General features: G+C 36.2%; 1 long non-coding RNA gene across 1 annotated transcript in view; it reads right to left on the bottom strand.

Annotated features, from left to right (window-relative positions):
- The window catches only part of LOC129058624 (uncharacterized), a 44,612-nt gene extending 28,607 nt beyond the window's left edge, over positions 1-16,005 (bottom strand). Inside the window, exons 1-2 of the long non-coding RNA XR_008523880.1 lie at positions 15,948-16,005; positions 14,990-15,065 (exon numbers count right to left, since the gene is read on the bottom strand). This is a non-coding gene — a long non-coding RNA (uncharacterized LOC129058624). The remainder of the gene's footprint in view (positions 1-14,989; positions 15,066-15,947) is intronic.

Below are 16,005 nucleotides of genomic sequence, written 5' to 3'. Positions count from 1 at the left end.
AGCCATCAAAATCATAGTCCCAGGGATTATGTAGTGTGGGTATAGCAAGGGGACAGGAAATCTTGGGGCACATTTGTGGAATTCTGCTTACCACAAAGGACACTATGATAATTGAATATGGGCTGTGTTAGGGAAGAAATCTAATCTTAGACTAAAAGGGGAAATTTTCCAGAAAAACATAAAAATCTAAATGTCTATGCATCATTAAAATATCTCAAAATAAGTAAATCAATAGTTGGTAGAAATCAGGGAGAAAATTACATATCCATGATCATAGTGAGACATTTCAATATACCTCTTCCAAATGGCCAAAAATTTAATAAAGCAAGACTATTTCAAGGGCAAAAGTTGAAAGAAGAAACTTAAAAAGAAACTTGTGATACAGGACATTTATGGAATATTACAAAAAAGAAAACACATTCTTTTCAAATAAACATGGAAGCACTATGTACTGGGTTACAAAATACATTTTTAAACTAATTTCAAAAAATCATTATTATAAAGACCACATTCTTTGTAAATACAATTGAATTAGAAGTCAATAACAAAAGACAAAAACATATATTTGGAAACAAAATGACATAAATTCAAATAAGTGGCCAAAGATGAACTTGTATAGAATATAACAATACACAAGAACTAAACATTAATGAAAATATTAAGATCAAAACATAGAATTTGGCCAAAGTGGTACCTAGAGCAAAACCTGTAACATTAAATGTTTATGTTAAAAAGAAAAAAAAGAAAGGCTGGAAATGAAGATGTCAAACTTAAGAAGTTAGAAAAATTTTCAACAAGATAAGAAATAAAGTAGAAAAATTAAAAAATAGAAAAGAGAACACAATAGAGAAGGACCATAAAGCCAAAAGTTGGTCCACTGAAAAGAAGAATAAATAAAGACACTAAACTTTCTCAAGAATTGCAAAGCTTGCATAACTCTATAAGCTTTAAAAAAAATTAATTAGTAGCTTAAAACCTTCTACAAAGAATATAAAGAATACAAAAATCCAGATGGATTTTTTTTTTTTTTTTTTTTTTTGAGACGGAGTCTCGCTGTGTCCCCCAGCCTGGAGTGCAGTGGTATGATCTTGGCTCACTGCAAGCTCCGCTTCCCGGGTTCACGCCATTCTCCTGCCTCAGCCTCCCGAGTAGCTGGGACTACAGGCGCCCACCACTACGCCCGGCTAATTTTTTGTATTTTTAGTAGAGACGGGGTTTCACCGTGTTAGCCAGGAAGGTCTCGATCTCCTGACCTTGTGATCCGCCCGCCTCGGCCTCCCAAAGTGCTGGGATTACAGGCGTGAGCCACCGCGCCTGGCCTAGATGGCTTTTTAAGTGAGTTCTACAAAACTTTCAAAAAACCCGAATCATTCTAAACTTTCATAAAACTTTCTACAATATAGGAAACAAAAAAATTTTCTAATTCAATTTATGAATGTTATAAAACTTTAGTATTAAAGCCAGACAATGGAGAGTATAAGAGAAGTCACCATTATATATGAACATAGATACAAACTTTTGAAACAACTTACGGACAAAATGATTCAGGAAGCAAATAAAAGAGATAATATGTCATGACTAAGTTGGATTTATCACACTTCTACAAGGACAGTGTGTTAGAAAAATTTGTAAATATTAGTTATACTATTAAAAGATTAAATAAGGCCAGGTGCTGTGGCTCTGGCCTGTAATCCTAACACTTTGGGAGGCCAAGGTGGGAGGATCACATCAGCTCAGGAGTTTGAGACCAGCCTGGGCAACACAGCAAGACCCCATCTCTAAAAAATAATTAAAAAAAAAACATTTTAAAGAAGACTAAATAAAAATACATATGATTTTCATGATATAGGCAAAATAGACATCTGATGAATTTAGGCATTTGATAATGATTTTTTTTAATTCCCTTAGAAATAAACATGTATTTTAGCCTGTAAAAATTATCACCAAAAGGTAAAGCAAATATCTTTCTTAATGGTGAGAATGATCCTCTGAAGGCAGGAGCAAGAAATGCCCACTACCTACTACTTATATTCAAGACTGAATTTGAATTCTCAGCCATTGGAATAAAACAAGAAAAAAGGTTTAAAAAATATGAGAGAGAGAAAGAAACAAAATTGTCATTTTCCAAAGAGGAAGTGATTTTTAATATAAAAAAATTTTCCAAAGTTGCCAAATATTTATTAGAAATAAGAGTTTAGCAATATGGATAGATATGAGATCCTTGTAGAAGTAAATAAAATCTTTACCTAACAGTCCTTGTAAATATAATTCCCTATAAATTAAAGATTTATGTGAAAGACAAAATAGAAAACATTTTAAAGTAAATATGGAGAATATATTTCTGATCTCAGAGTATGGAAGTCTTTCCTAAATAAAACACAAAAATAATAAACTATGTAAGAAAAGATTGACAAATTAAACTGCCATAAAAATAAGATTACCTGCTCATCAACAGTCACCATAAAGATAACGAAAAGACAAGACACAAAATGAAAAAAGACAGTTGACACAAAATTAAAAAAGAACATATTAATAACTTTCACAAATCAACAAGAAAAAATCAAACAACCCAATAAATTAAAAAATAGAGAAAAATATAAACAGAAATACCCTATAAAAGGAAACACAACTGACACATAAGCATATAAAAATATGGCATCTTAGGTAAGGTAATCAGGAAACAGGCACTGAGATTGAGCTTTACCTGCAGAAGAATTATTAGGAAATGTTCTCATGGACAAGATGAAGATCTATAAGGAAGTGAAGCAAACATAATTGGGTGGAGGGAAAGTTGTTTTGGAACTTGTGAACTTCAAGTCGTTTGTAATAAAAGCCTCAGCCCATTCCACAGGGAGCCCTGGAGCTGGCATCACTCGTCAACGTTATCCCTAATGGAGGCAAGAAAGCCTGGCCTTTTTTTTTTTTTTTTTTTTTTTAATGACAGAATCTCGCTCTGTCGCCCAGACTGGAGTGCAGTGGCACCATCTTGGCTCACTGCAAGCTCTGCCTCCCAGGTTCAAGCAATTCTCCTGCCTCAGCCTCCAGAGTAGCTGGGATTACAGGCGCCTGCCACCATGCCCAAGCCTGGCCTTTTTACTCAGGCATTAACTAGTCACTATCACCAAGGAAAGGGACATACCCTTATTTATTTATTTATTTATTTTTAAATAGTCTCCATTAAATAAAATGATGTATTAGATTTTCATCTTCAAGTACTATCCTTTATGTTAGTGTTGCTTAAGGTATGGTCCATGGATGATGCCAGTCCATGAAAGCGTGTCACCGTTTCACAATGAGATCAGTACAGAAACTGAAACTCAGCTTTTAGAAACTTCTACAGTGGTAACATTCAAACATGTCATCGGTGGACTTTCACAAAATTATCGATTCGTGAATGATTTGGTGGTAAGTACTGATTCTTAACCATAAATTTGTACCTTTGAGAAGCATTATTCTATGACCCTGTTTCTTTGGCTACGATTGTACTGAACCAGTAGTTTTCCAACTGTGGGCTTGAAGTTTCTGCTTACCGAATTTCATACCCTCATTTAGTTTTCATCATCAGTTCAGATCAGGGCTCCTAAAAGTGGGCTCTGATGCATAAGTTTCATGGGTAAATTACAAAACAAGGCTTCCATCGTCAAAGAATTTGGGAGATTTGGAATAAAATGAAATAAAACAACTTTCTTTTGTAGAACTTCTCAGAGTCCTTAATAGGCTGATGAACATTATAAATATCTCAGAATGAAAAATTAAAATGTCTAGTAAAACCAAATATTGGTCAGAATCTGGATGAAAAGGAATTCTCATATTCTTTTAATAGAAGTATAAATTGATATAACCACTTGGGAAAACAATTTGTCATTGTCCTATAAAATTGGATATGCACATATCATTTGACCCAGAATAACAAAGACATTCTTGAATATACACCAGAAAATAATAGCAAAAATATCGAAACATCCTATAAGCCCATTGAGAGGACATTACATAAATAAATGTTGGTATATTAACACAATAGATATTATGCAACAGTAAAAATAAAAATAAATCTACCCCCACTATATACAACAAAATGGAGAATCATAGAACATAACATTAAGTGTTACCTTTTGCTTAAAACCTAATGCTGAGTGTTACAAAACAGCAGTTAATGTAAAGAAAGTATGGCAAATCCATGAAATGATGAGCTATGCAGTCACTAAAAATGATTCATAAAATAAAACATAGTAATGAGAACTGATATTTGCAATATACAAACCTATTTTTATTATACTTGTCATCTAATATATGTATCATATTTTGATACATATATGTGATAGATATACAATGTTGTACAGATTGAATACCTATTGCATGTACAGATAATATGTATTCTTGGGGAAAGCATCAGATGGAGGGATGCCAGAATGTTTTTTATGTCAGGTGATCGTATTTGGGATTATTTTTGTTTTTAAATATTTACTTTTCTATATTTTCTTAAGTTTCTGCAATGAATATGTCTTTGGTAATGAGGAAGAATAATAATAAATATTAACTGAAAAAATTCACTAAGAGAAGAGGGAACTGGCCTCTGGAATTCATTTTGAGAATAGGACACAACTCAACACAATTAGAGATAAAGAGATGGGGAATAAGGGTCAATCACAGAATTTCAACTCATCAAGGCAAAAATCTGCTTGAACTAATCAGTGTCTCCTTAGACATCTTACACTACTCCTGTGCCCAGGTGTGTTTGCTTCCAAAACATAGGCCCCTTATATCTCTATCACATGGATTGAAAGCTACTATAGAAATATTCTGCTCTTGGGAGAAAAAGATTGAATGTATAGAGTTCTAGCTCTGGAATTATTAAAAATGGAAAAGGAAACTTGAAGTACTTTAGAAACACAGAGAAGATAATTTCAATTGTAATAAAGCCAATAAGATTTACAGCAGTCACATAGGAGAACTTCCAGAAAATAGAAATTATTAAACATTACAGCAAGCTATTAAAAAATTTACAGGACCTTGTTTCTAACTAATCTTTCAGCATCAAATAAATAATCAGATATTTTGAAAGCGTGGAATAAAGGTTAATTTTAGAGGTTAAGACATATCTGGTGATCTAAAGTCTTGGGACGGTTTTTGCTTGTTTGTTTTTGCCCTGCCTTTATTTCATGCCTGATGATTTGATAGAACTATCCAATTTTGATGCCATTTTTGTAGAAAGAAAATTATGAGCCTATACCAGAACTTCCCTGTGTCTCCTCTGCAAACCTGATTCTATAAAACACTTATAAACAAGACTTCCATAGTCAACTACCTCTGGGATATTATCTCAGAGAGACTGGTAATACACATTAGCATAAAAAGGCCCTGAGAAGTTCCTCAGGGAAGACATAAATAACATCTGTATAACTCTACAGCACGGCCTACTTTGGAAAGCCCTGAACCAAACCAATGGAGAAAATTGTATTCGAAGATTAAGTCAAATGAAAGGAGATTCTGCAAACACATAAGAGGCAGAACTATTGGCTCAGGATCTCAGGAAAATGATGAAAGAAAACACAGGACCACAGAGCAGTGCTACTTAAACTATCTGCGGCAAATGGCCATTTTTAAAACATATCTGTTCCATCATAGATCAACACCTTTGTAAAGTCTGCTGATCATGCTCTTGGTGTCCACATGATGTCAAATTACTCTAAGAGTTTTGCTATACCTATTCTAATTTGTGTGCTTATCTCACTGTGGTAGGAAACAAGTTGTGGACTGGCACTGCCTATGGAGTGCACTTTGAGTAGCACTGCCATAGAGGGTAGTAAGTTGAGGATATAAATCTGGTGCATCATTTTTTTCAATCCAGAATGTTTTAAAATAGATAGGCCGGGTGCGGTGGCTCACGCCTGTAATCCCAGCACTTTGGGAGGCCAAGGTGGGCCAATCACGAGGTCAGGAGATCGAGACCATCCTGGCTAACACGGTGAAACCCCATCTCTACTAAAAATACAAAAAATGAAGGATATTGGTCTAAAATTCTCTTTTTTGGTTGTGTCTCTGCCTGGCTTTGGTATCAGGATGACGCTGGCCTCATAAAATGAGTTAGGGAGGATTCCCTCTTTTTCTATTGATTGGAATAGTTTCAGAAGGAATGGTACCAGTTCCTCCTTGTACCTCTGGTAGAATTCGGCTGTGAATCCATCTCGTCCTGGACTCTTTTTGGTTGGTAAGCTATTGATTATTGCCACAATTTCAGATCCTGTTATTGGTCTATTCAGAGATTCAACTTCTTCCTGGTTTAGTCTTGGGAGAGTGTATGTGTCGAGGAATTTATCCATTTCTTCTAGATTTTCTAGTTTATTTGCGTAGAGGTGTTTGTAGTATTCTCTGATGGTAGTTTGTATTTCTGTGGGATCGGTGGTGGTATCCCCTTTATCATTTTTTATTGCGTCTATTTGATTCTTCTCTCTGTTTTTCTTTATTAGTCTTGCTAGCGGTCTATCAATTTTGTTGATCCTTTCAAAAAACCAGCTCCTGGATTCATTAATTTTTTGAAGGGTTTTTTGTGTCTCTATTTCCTTCAGTTCTGCTCGGATTTTAGTTATTTCTTGCCTTCTGCTAGCTTTTGAATGTGTTCACTCTTGCTTTTCTAGTTCTTTTAATTGTGATGTTAGGGTGTCAATTTTGGATCTTTCCTGCTTTCTCTTGTGGGCATTTAGTGCTATAAATTTCCCTGTACACACTGCTTTGAATGTGTCCCAGAGATTCTGGTATGTTGTGTCTTTGTTCTCGTTGGTTTCAAAGAACATCTTTATTTCTGCCTTCATTTTGTTATGTACCCAGTAGTCATTCAGAAGCAGGTTGTTCAGTTTCCGTGTAGTTGAGCGGTTTTGAGTGAGTTTCTTAATCCTGAGTTCTGGTTTGATTGCACTGTGGTCTGAGAGACAGTTTGTTATAATTTCTGATATCTACAACTATCTGATCTTTGACAAACCTGAGAAAAACAAGCAATGGGGAAAGGATTCCCTATTTGATAAATGGTGCTGGGAAAACTGGCTAGCCATATGTAGAAAGCTGAAACTGGGTCCCTTCCTTACACCTTATACAAAAATTAATTCAAGATGGATTAAAGACTTAAATGTTAGACCGAAAACCATAAAAACCCTAGAAGAAAACCTAGGCATTACCATTCAGGACATAGGCATGGGCAAGGACTTCATGTCTAAAACACCAAAAGCAATGGCAACAAAAGCCAAAATTCACAAATGGGATCTAATTAAACTAAAGAGCCTCTGCACAGCAAAAGAAACTACCATCAGAGTGAACAGGCAACCTACAAAATGGGAGAAAAGTTTCGCAACCTACTCGTCTGACAAAGGGCTAATATCCAGAATCTACAATGAACTCCAACAAATTTATAAGAAAAAAACAAACAACCCCATCAAAAAGTGGGCAAAGGATATGAACAGACACTTCTCAAAAGAAGACATTTATGCAGCCAAAAGACACATGAAAAAATGCTCATCATCACTGGCCATCAGAGAAATGCAAATCAAAACCACAATGAGATACCATCTCACACCAGTTAGAATGGCAATCATTAAAAAGTCAGGAAACAACAGGTGCTGGGAGGATGTGGAGAAATAGGAACACTTTTACACTGTTGGTGGGACTGTAAACTAGTTCAACCATTGTGGAAGTCAGTGTGGCGATTCCTCAGGGATCTAGAACTAGAAATACCATTTGACCCAGCCATCCCATTACTGGGTATATACCCAAAGGACTATAAATCATGCTGTTATAAAGACACATGCACACGTATGTTTATTGCGGCACTATTCACAATAGCAAAGACTTGGAACCAACCCAAATGTCCAACAATGATAGACTGGATTAAGAAAATGTGGCACATATACACCATGGAATACTATGCAGCCATAAAAAATGATGAGTTCATGTCCTTTGTAGGGACATGGATGAAATTGGAAATCATCATTCTCAGTAAACTATCGCAAGGACAAAAAACCAAACACCGCATGTTCTCACTCATAGATGGGAATTGAACAATGAGAACACATGGACACAGGAAGGGGAACATCACACTCTGGGGACTGTTATGGAGTGGGGGGAGGGGGGAGGGATAGCATTAGGAGATATACCTAATGCTAAATGACGAGTTAATGGGTGCAGCACACCAGCATGGCACATGTATACATATGTAACTAACCTGCACATTGTGCACATGTACCCTAAAACTTAAAGTATAATAAAAAATAAATAAATAAATGAATAATAAAAATACAAAAAATTAGCCTGGTGTAGTGGCGGGCTCCTGTAGTCCCAGCTACTCGGGAGGCTGAGGCAGCAGAATGGCCTGAACCCGGGAGGCAGAGCTTGCAGTGAGCCGAGGTTGCGCCACTGCAGTCCAGCACGGCCGACAGAGCGAGACTCCATCTCAGTAAAATAAAATAAAATAGATAAACAAGAAGACACGCTAACTCATTCTGATGATTAGCGGGACACAGAGGAGGCCATACCATTTAAAATCACATGAAGAAAGAATTAAAAGGAAGAAATAACTTAGTCAACAAATATTAAAGGAATAAGGAATGTGACCATTTTCATAAGTTGATAGCTTTTTTGTGTAAGTTTCATACTCCTACTTCTTGACTAACTGGAGTAGAGCAAGAGATCATTATAAATCTCTTTCAATTTTTGCTATATTGAAAGATTTTTTTCCACAAATGTCACTTAAAGAAATGACTGTCCTTATATCTTGTTCCTGAAATAAAGGGAGTAAGGTAAAATACCAATTGCTACTCTACCAAGCAAGGAAGATGTTGGCCATGAAAACAGGGCCTTACTCTCTTATATTGTCTCTGGGAGTGCAAAATAGTGTGATATCTACGGGAAGGGAATTTGGCAAAAATTGCTGGGTCAAAGGGTAAATGCCCATTTACCCTTTGACCCAGTGATCCCATTTCTAGGTATCTAGTTCAGGTAGATACCTGATAAAACTATGAAAAAATATGTGCCCTAAGATACTCATTACAGAACTATTTTTAATAACAAAGGTCCAAAATCAACCCAAACAGTTAACAATAGGAGACTGATTGAATAAACTACAGTATAGCCATAGAATGGGGTATTATGCAATTAAAAGAAACAAGAAATTCCTTTGTATGCCACTATGAGATTTTCAAGTTGTACCTGAAGTCAAAAAAGCAAAGTGGATAAAAATTTATATAGCGAGCTACTGTTTATCTAAGATATATCTATATAGAGACAGATATAAAATATACCTACTTATATTTAATAAACAAGCTCCTGAATGGTTAAGGCATAATTTGGTTTTTAAAATACTATATAATAATCTCTGGAGGAGGTAATTTAAAAAATTACCTATGGTTTATGGGAAGAGGGCAACACTAGGGGATAGGAATAGATGCTACACTTTATTTAATTTGCCTTATTTGTAGATTTGATTTTCACATCATGTAAATATTTTACACAATTACAAAATAAAAACAAAATTTAAAAAGTAACTTTTAGAAAGAAAAATAAGATGAGGCCATGTGTGGTGGCTCATGCCTATAATCCCAGCACTTTGGGAGGCTGAGTCACGTGGATTGCTTGAGCTCAGGAGTTTGAGACCAGCCTGTGCAACATGGTAAACCCCCCATGTCTACAGAAAATTAAAAAAAAATAGTTGGGCATGGTGGTGTGTGCCTTTGATTCCAGCTACTCAGGAGGCTGAGGTGGAAGGATGGCTTGAACCCAGGAGGCAGAGTTTTCATCGAGCTGAGATGGCACCACTGCATTCCAGCCTAGGTGACAGACTGAGACCCTGTCTCAAAAAGAGAGAGAGAGAGAAAGGAAATAAAAAGAAACAAATGGACCTAATGCATTTACAGTTGGTGGCATAACAACAGAGAGAAACAATTCCATTTGCTATTAAAACTCTGAACTTTGACATGTCTAATGTGACGTATCTTACGTACAGAAAGAAATTTAAAAATCATAAACTATTTTCAGTAATCATATTATCATTGGTAGGGTAGGTATTGCTATTCTGACCTTGCTGTGCGTATACCATGTGATAAAGCAGCCAAATAATTATGGGATATTCCAATTCTATCGTTGTTGTCATTGTTGAGAACTGGGATTCTTGGCAAGGGAAAGAGGAGATACACATTTGAGATTGAAGAGTTCTGTGGTCTTGAATTAGAATTGAAAGCATCACTACCACTACTTAATAGTATGGGTATATATCATTGAGCTCTTTCCACTGAAAACGTCTAGAAACATTGACCAACCCAGTAACAATGATTCATCCTAGTGTCCAGATGATAGTATACAAATGCCATTTCCCGCTAAGAGGAGCCTGGACACCTTTAACAAATTGTCGACTCCAGGTTTGAGGCAGCATATGTACAAAATGAGTATGGAACATCTTGTAGCAGATGGTAAGGAAGTTACTAAAATTTACTAGAGCCATGTCAAAAAATCTCCTCTTCAAGAAAAAACATAAAAATATATAAAACTTCAATTGATTGGAACATTTCAAATATGTTTAAATCTATGAGTTTATAATGATACTTTAGAAAATAGGTAATTTTGGGCAGGCTAGAAACCCACATCACTATTTTGAAAATGATATAGAAAGAGAAAAATAATGTATTTGGTCTCTCTTTCCTATATGAAATTATTCACTGAGTAACCAAGAGTGGATCAGGAAAAAGTTTCCTCTTATTACAATTAATACACAGGGAAGGTGTGATAGGACTAAAATAGCAATGCTTTTTCAATTAATGAACTAATGAATCTCAATATTGATCATCAATGACTGCTGATGTGACAAGAACACAAGCTGCCAGATAATACATGCCTCCTGGTAGGAGAGGAAATACTGCCAATCAAACTCTCTTGCCAAAGAAATTAACCTGAATTCAATCAAGTGTTTAACTTACAGTATATACTGTATATACTATATCTTATCTTAATATACAAAAATACAGAGGACACAAGAACATGTTAAATGACACCACAGGGATGCAATCGGCAAAATCCAGACTATGGGAACCTTTATAAGACAAATAATTACGCAAGGAATAAATGGCAGGCAACACATTGCAAGGAAATAGCAATGTACAGATCTTATTTGGATCCTGACTCAAACAAATAAACTTTAAAAATCATGAGACAACTGGAAAGTTTAACATTGATTAGATATTTGAAAATATTAAGGGGTTATTGTGACATTTTTCAAGAGAGATAATGGTAGTGTGATTATGTTGAAGAAAAAAAAACAACCTAATTTCCTACCAGGGCAGTTTGGTTTCAGCTGAAGAACAAAAAGATTTATGGCAAGTGAAAAGGAAAGACATGCTAAGGAAGCTCCCCTGCCACCGCCCCCACTTCCCCAAGTTTGCAGAAGGATATCTATAGAATAACAACAGATGTCCTAGGAAAGAATGCAAAGCCTCATTCTCTTTCAAGATTCTAGGACTATTCATAAACTGTTCAACTATTTTATGTCATCAGCAGAGTTCCTCCAGTGAATTACAGTCCTCTATCCGCTTTGGGACCATCCATTACAAGATGCAACCAGCAGCCAAGATGCAGTTGGCTCATCTCACTAAGTGTTTTCATAAGCAGATTTATAATGAGAGGAAAATGCATTTTATTGATAGTAACCAGGGCTACAGAGAACTCCCCCAAATTATTAGGGGTTGTTACAGGGGCAATTTGCAGAGCCTTCTTCCAACAAGACAGTAAAACAGCCCCCAGCCCTGCTAGCTTTTTAAAATCTACTAAACAATGTGAAGCCACAGTTTCATTTTTTTCTTTCTGGCTGGAGATAGTGGAAATGTTCATCACCCAGTGTGAAGTAATATGTGAAACAGGTGTTTTATTCCCTAGCAGGTAAAATGGGTTTGATTCCTGTGAGATGTAGACATTTCAAGGCTACCAGCAAGAGGTCCAGATGGTGTGTATTTTCATATCTAATATTATATAAAAGATTTCAAATGTATCCTGACTCTTAACAAAACCATAAATTCACAGCTTATTGCCATGCTGAACAGCTCTGGTAGCTACTAATTAGTATTACTGTTTTTGCTTTCCTCTTCCAGGGATCACTAGCATATCTGAGCCTTTACATTTTTAGCTTCTGGTAAAAAGACAATTCCAGGGTAGGAGCCCATCTACTTAAGGGCCAGCTGCATGTACAACATTAGAAACTTAGGGGATATTCAAATGTTTACAGAACCACGGGTGGAAACACAGGTTAAGCTTTTAAGGAAAAACACTTTCAGTTGTTCCCTGTCTGGTCATGAAATGATTCCAGAAATATTATTGAGCATCTTTTAATAATAATAATAATACCAATAGCAAGCATTATTGCAAGTTTATTATAAAACAGGCATTTTTCAGATTATGCTACACACACTGTCTCATTCAATATTCCTAATCACCTTTGGAGATCCCAGTAGCTCCATGTTACATATTAGGCAACTGAGGTTTAGAAAACTTCAGCAACTTACTCAAGAGCCAACTCAGGTATAATGGGTAGCAGTCCTCACTCTTAATAAGAATAGCATATTCCTTTTTTGCTATGTAGCATGATAGCCCAGAAGGCACTGTGTACATTGTGTGCAGAAGGAGCCCCTTGGAAAGAGTTCTGTGGTATTTATAGGAAACACTATTATAAAGAAAGGAAGTCAAGTCAGCAATAAAGTGGGTTAGAGTTGTTCCCATTCTAGAAAGCAACAGTCTAGGTCTCAATAAAGGATAATGAGCCAGCCTATGCTTCCTAAAAGTCCTGGGCAGAGTTTAACCTCCTGATTCCATTATCCTGCCTCCCGCTCTCTTGTGCTCATAAATGTATCAACCACAGCTCTGTCAAAGGAACATTTTGCCCCCTCCTAAGACTATTTAATATGCTCTATAGAGTGAGGAGGAAGAGAAAATATAGGAGCTAATACTTTGGGGGAAACTCCATAGTCTCACATTGTTCTTTTTATGAACAGGCTCCTCTGATTTTCTGTTGAGAAGAGTCAACAGGATTGATTTCTTTCATCCTGATACCCCAACATTTAAGCTTCCATTGATACTGAGCTATGCAAAATCTCAAGACTGCCTCAATCCCGAGAGCATGGAGTGAAAAAAGTAATGTTGGGAGAATCTAGGCTGCTCTTTCTGCCCTTCAGCTTAAAATTGCTTTTGTGATTTTCAGTCAGTTCCTTTACCTCAGTGGGGTCAGGTGTTCTTATATCCAGAAGTCTTCATGTGAAATAATGTCTAAGGATTCATATAGCTTTGGAACTCAATACCTTAATGCCAATGCCCATGCTCATAACTCACATGAGTGGGCTCATCAGAATAAAATAAATGATTTATTTTATTTTGGGGAGCATGATTGATTAGACAGAAACCCATTACAACAGGGATTTTGGATTCCATCTTATAAAAATAAAAATGTAAGCAAAATTTGCCATGATCTTACCTGCAAAGCAGACTCTAAATGGAAATATAAGTAGAGTTTAAGGAACCATATAGAAATATGACAACATTTCCACATTTCTGGGTGAGTTTTGTGGAATAATGTTCATTGTCTTACTTTATGCTATTTAATCCCTTGTAGTAATAGAGGTATTGGCATCTTAACTTTCTAGAAGAGCCAAGAGGGCATCACATAAAAAATCAAAGCTCTTAATTTCTAACCCTTACAGCAACTCTTGCAGACAACTATAACTTGGTTTTCACCTATTTCTGTAGTCTAGTAATTTTTCTCACAAGTGAGAAAGATCTTGACCAACAAAGGTCTAAATAGATGTTCCTCTTTCATGCTCAATGGAATTCTGAAGGAATCCTCATTTTCTCTTTCTGTTCAGGCATGGTGTGCCGAAGTCAGCTGTGAAAAGGAGGGATGAAAGCAAGTGAAGGATGCCCTTCATAAGGAATAAGCGATCTCTCTAAAACCAATCCTAGAGTATGGCTTCAGATTCTGCTCCCATTTCTCAATGATTATGAGTTTTGTGCCATATCTTCTCCCCCTTTATTCCTGCAATATTTGCATTTCATGTTTTTATTCTCTTACTGCCTGAGCAATTTGAAGCTCTCATATTTAGGCAATTCCCAGATCTCGTTCTTAAAGCATTGTGATTCCCTTTCAGCTTTTCAGAGGCACGTGTGCTGGGAAAGGCACTGAGTCCTCCCTGTCAATCCAATTTGTGATAAGGATTTCCCCAGGTGCACCCACTCCATAGTCCCTGTGTTGCTCTGAGCCTGGTTGGCATCCTTTTGGGAAGCATTTGTATTGCTTTTTCATCTCAGAAAAGATACTCTAGTCACAAACCAGTCATCTGCCTGTTAAGCTGTATTTAGAACAAATCACTCCGAAGCAAAACAACGATGACAACAACAAAAGAGCCACACTTATTTCTTTCTAGACTTTTAACAAAATGTTTGATGTTGTGGAGATTTCCAAACAATTAATGTGAAATTGGGTACTGTTGTTCACATGATTTATTTACCATATATAGAGAACTCAGCTGGAGTGCTACTGTCAATGATGCTCCCAATGAAATTTCAGCAGAGAGTTGGAAAATCAGCAAACTGTTTATTTCCAAAGAGGAATTACATTTTCAAAGGATAAAAGTTAATAAGAGTCATAGTGCTCAAAACCCACATGATATAGGAAAACCTACCCCACTCCACCAAAGGGCATATCTTGCTTTGAACACTTGATTTCATATTAACAGTTGGTCAGTTATTCAAAGCAGGGGAATCTCCTGCAGGTTGAGAAATATCCTAGTGCTTTTCATAGCCTTCCATGTCATGGATCAGGGACACACACTTGTGCACATGTGTGCACAGACACAAAACAAAGAGAGAGAATGCTTAACAGGAGCACATTTTACAAAAGTGAGATCCCAGGCCTGGAAAATCCCAAACTCTCACAAATTTTACAAATCCAAAATGGAATATTCAAAAAGAACTCAACCTGTTTCTCTTGAGCAACTTTTCAGACTCTCATTACAGGCCCCATGAGGTCAGTCAGATTTCTGTTCTACAGGATACTGCAAAAAGAGACCAGAAATTTAAAAAGGAGTGATGGTACTACACAAAATAGTAAAAATGAAATAGAGAAGGTGTGAAGTTAGATCCTTGATTTATGTGTGGAAAGCTAGTGCCAAGAATATTGTTATAGGCCTGGCTCCTAGAGGCAAGATTTGTTAGCAAAAACTGTCTCTAAATATTTATGCTCAGCTAAATAATTGCTAAATAATTCCAGATCCCAGCTGGAAATCTAGGATCAGGACTGACCTAAATTAGTAGATCTATGTGATAGTATATTGGTATTTTATCCAGCAAGTACTTGCTCAATGATAGGTTCAACTTCAGCATATAATTCATATACTTTTATAAAAGCCTTTTCATGGCACCACATAGAAGGGCTTTCTTCGGAAATATTTCCATAAAATAAACAAAGCACTTAAATCAGTCCATTCAATAGCATTTGTTTTAGGATTATTAAAGAAATACAGAGTTTTGGCTTCCGCAGAGTGTGCTAACATGGATTAATCTTTCATTTGCTGATCCTTGTATGTGTAGTAGGATGTTGAAAGTGGGGGTGGTAGCAGCATATTTCTACATCACCTTGGACTTTACCTTTCTGAGAATCAACATAGTTTCTAACTTTTTTATGGCCCTGACTGGTGCTTCAGTAAACCCAAGATTAAAAGCAGTACTCCAGTCTGCAGAGACTCTAGAAGAAAATACTTTCTATGAACCAAAAAACAAAGAGGAAGCTTCATCATTTAATGTGACTGCTAGAGAAACATCTACACATTTCTCACGTTCTTCTCACATCAGAACAAGGGATTGTTATAGATTTTTGACCAAAAATTAAAATTTTCTGAATTTAAAAGGAGTGAGTTGAAATGGAAGCCTATACTTACACTTTTCACTTTTTCTCTGGGACCCCATACAAATGCTTCAAATAACATAAAGGAGATC

The sequence above is a fragment of the Pongo abelii genome, chromosome 2 (genome assembly GCF_028885655.2).
Source record: "Pongo abelii isolate AG06213 chromosome 2, NHGRI_mPonAbe1-v2.0_pri, whole genome shotgun sequence".
NCBI lineage: Eukaryota > Metazoa > Chordata > Mammalia > Primates > Hominidae > Pongo > Pongo abelii.
The sequence above is the reverse complement of the archived record's forward strand: the minus strand, read 5'-3'. Positions and strand labels throughout refer to the sequence as shown.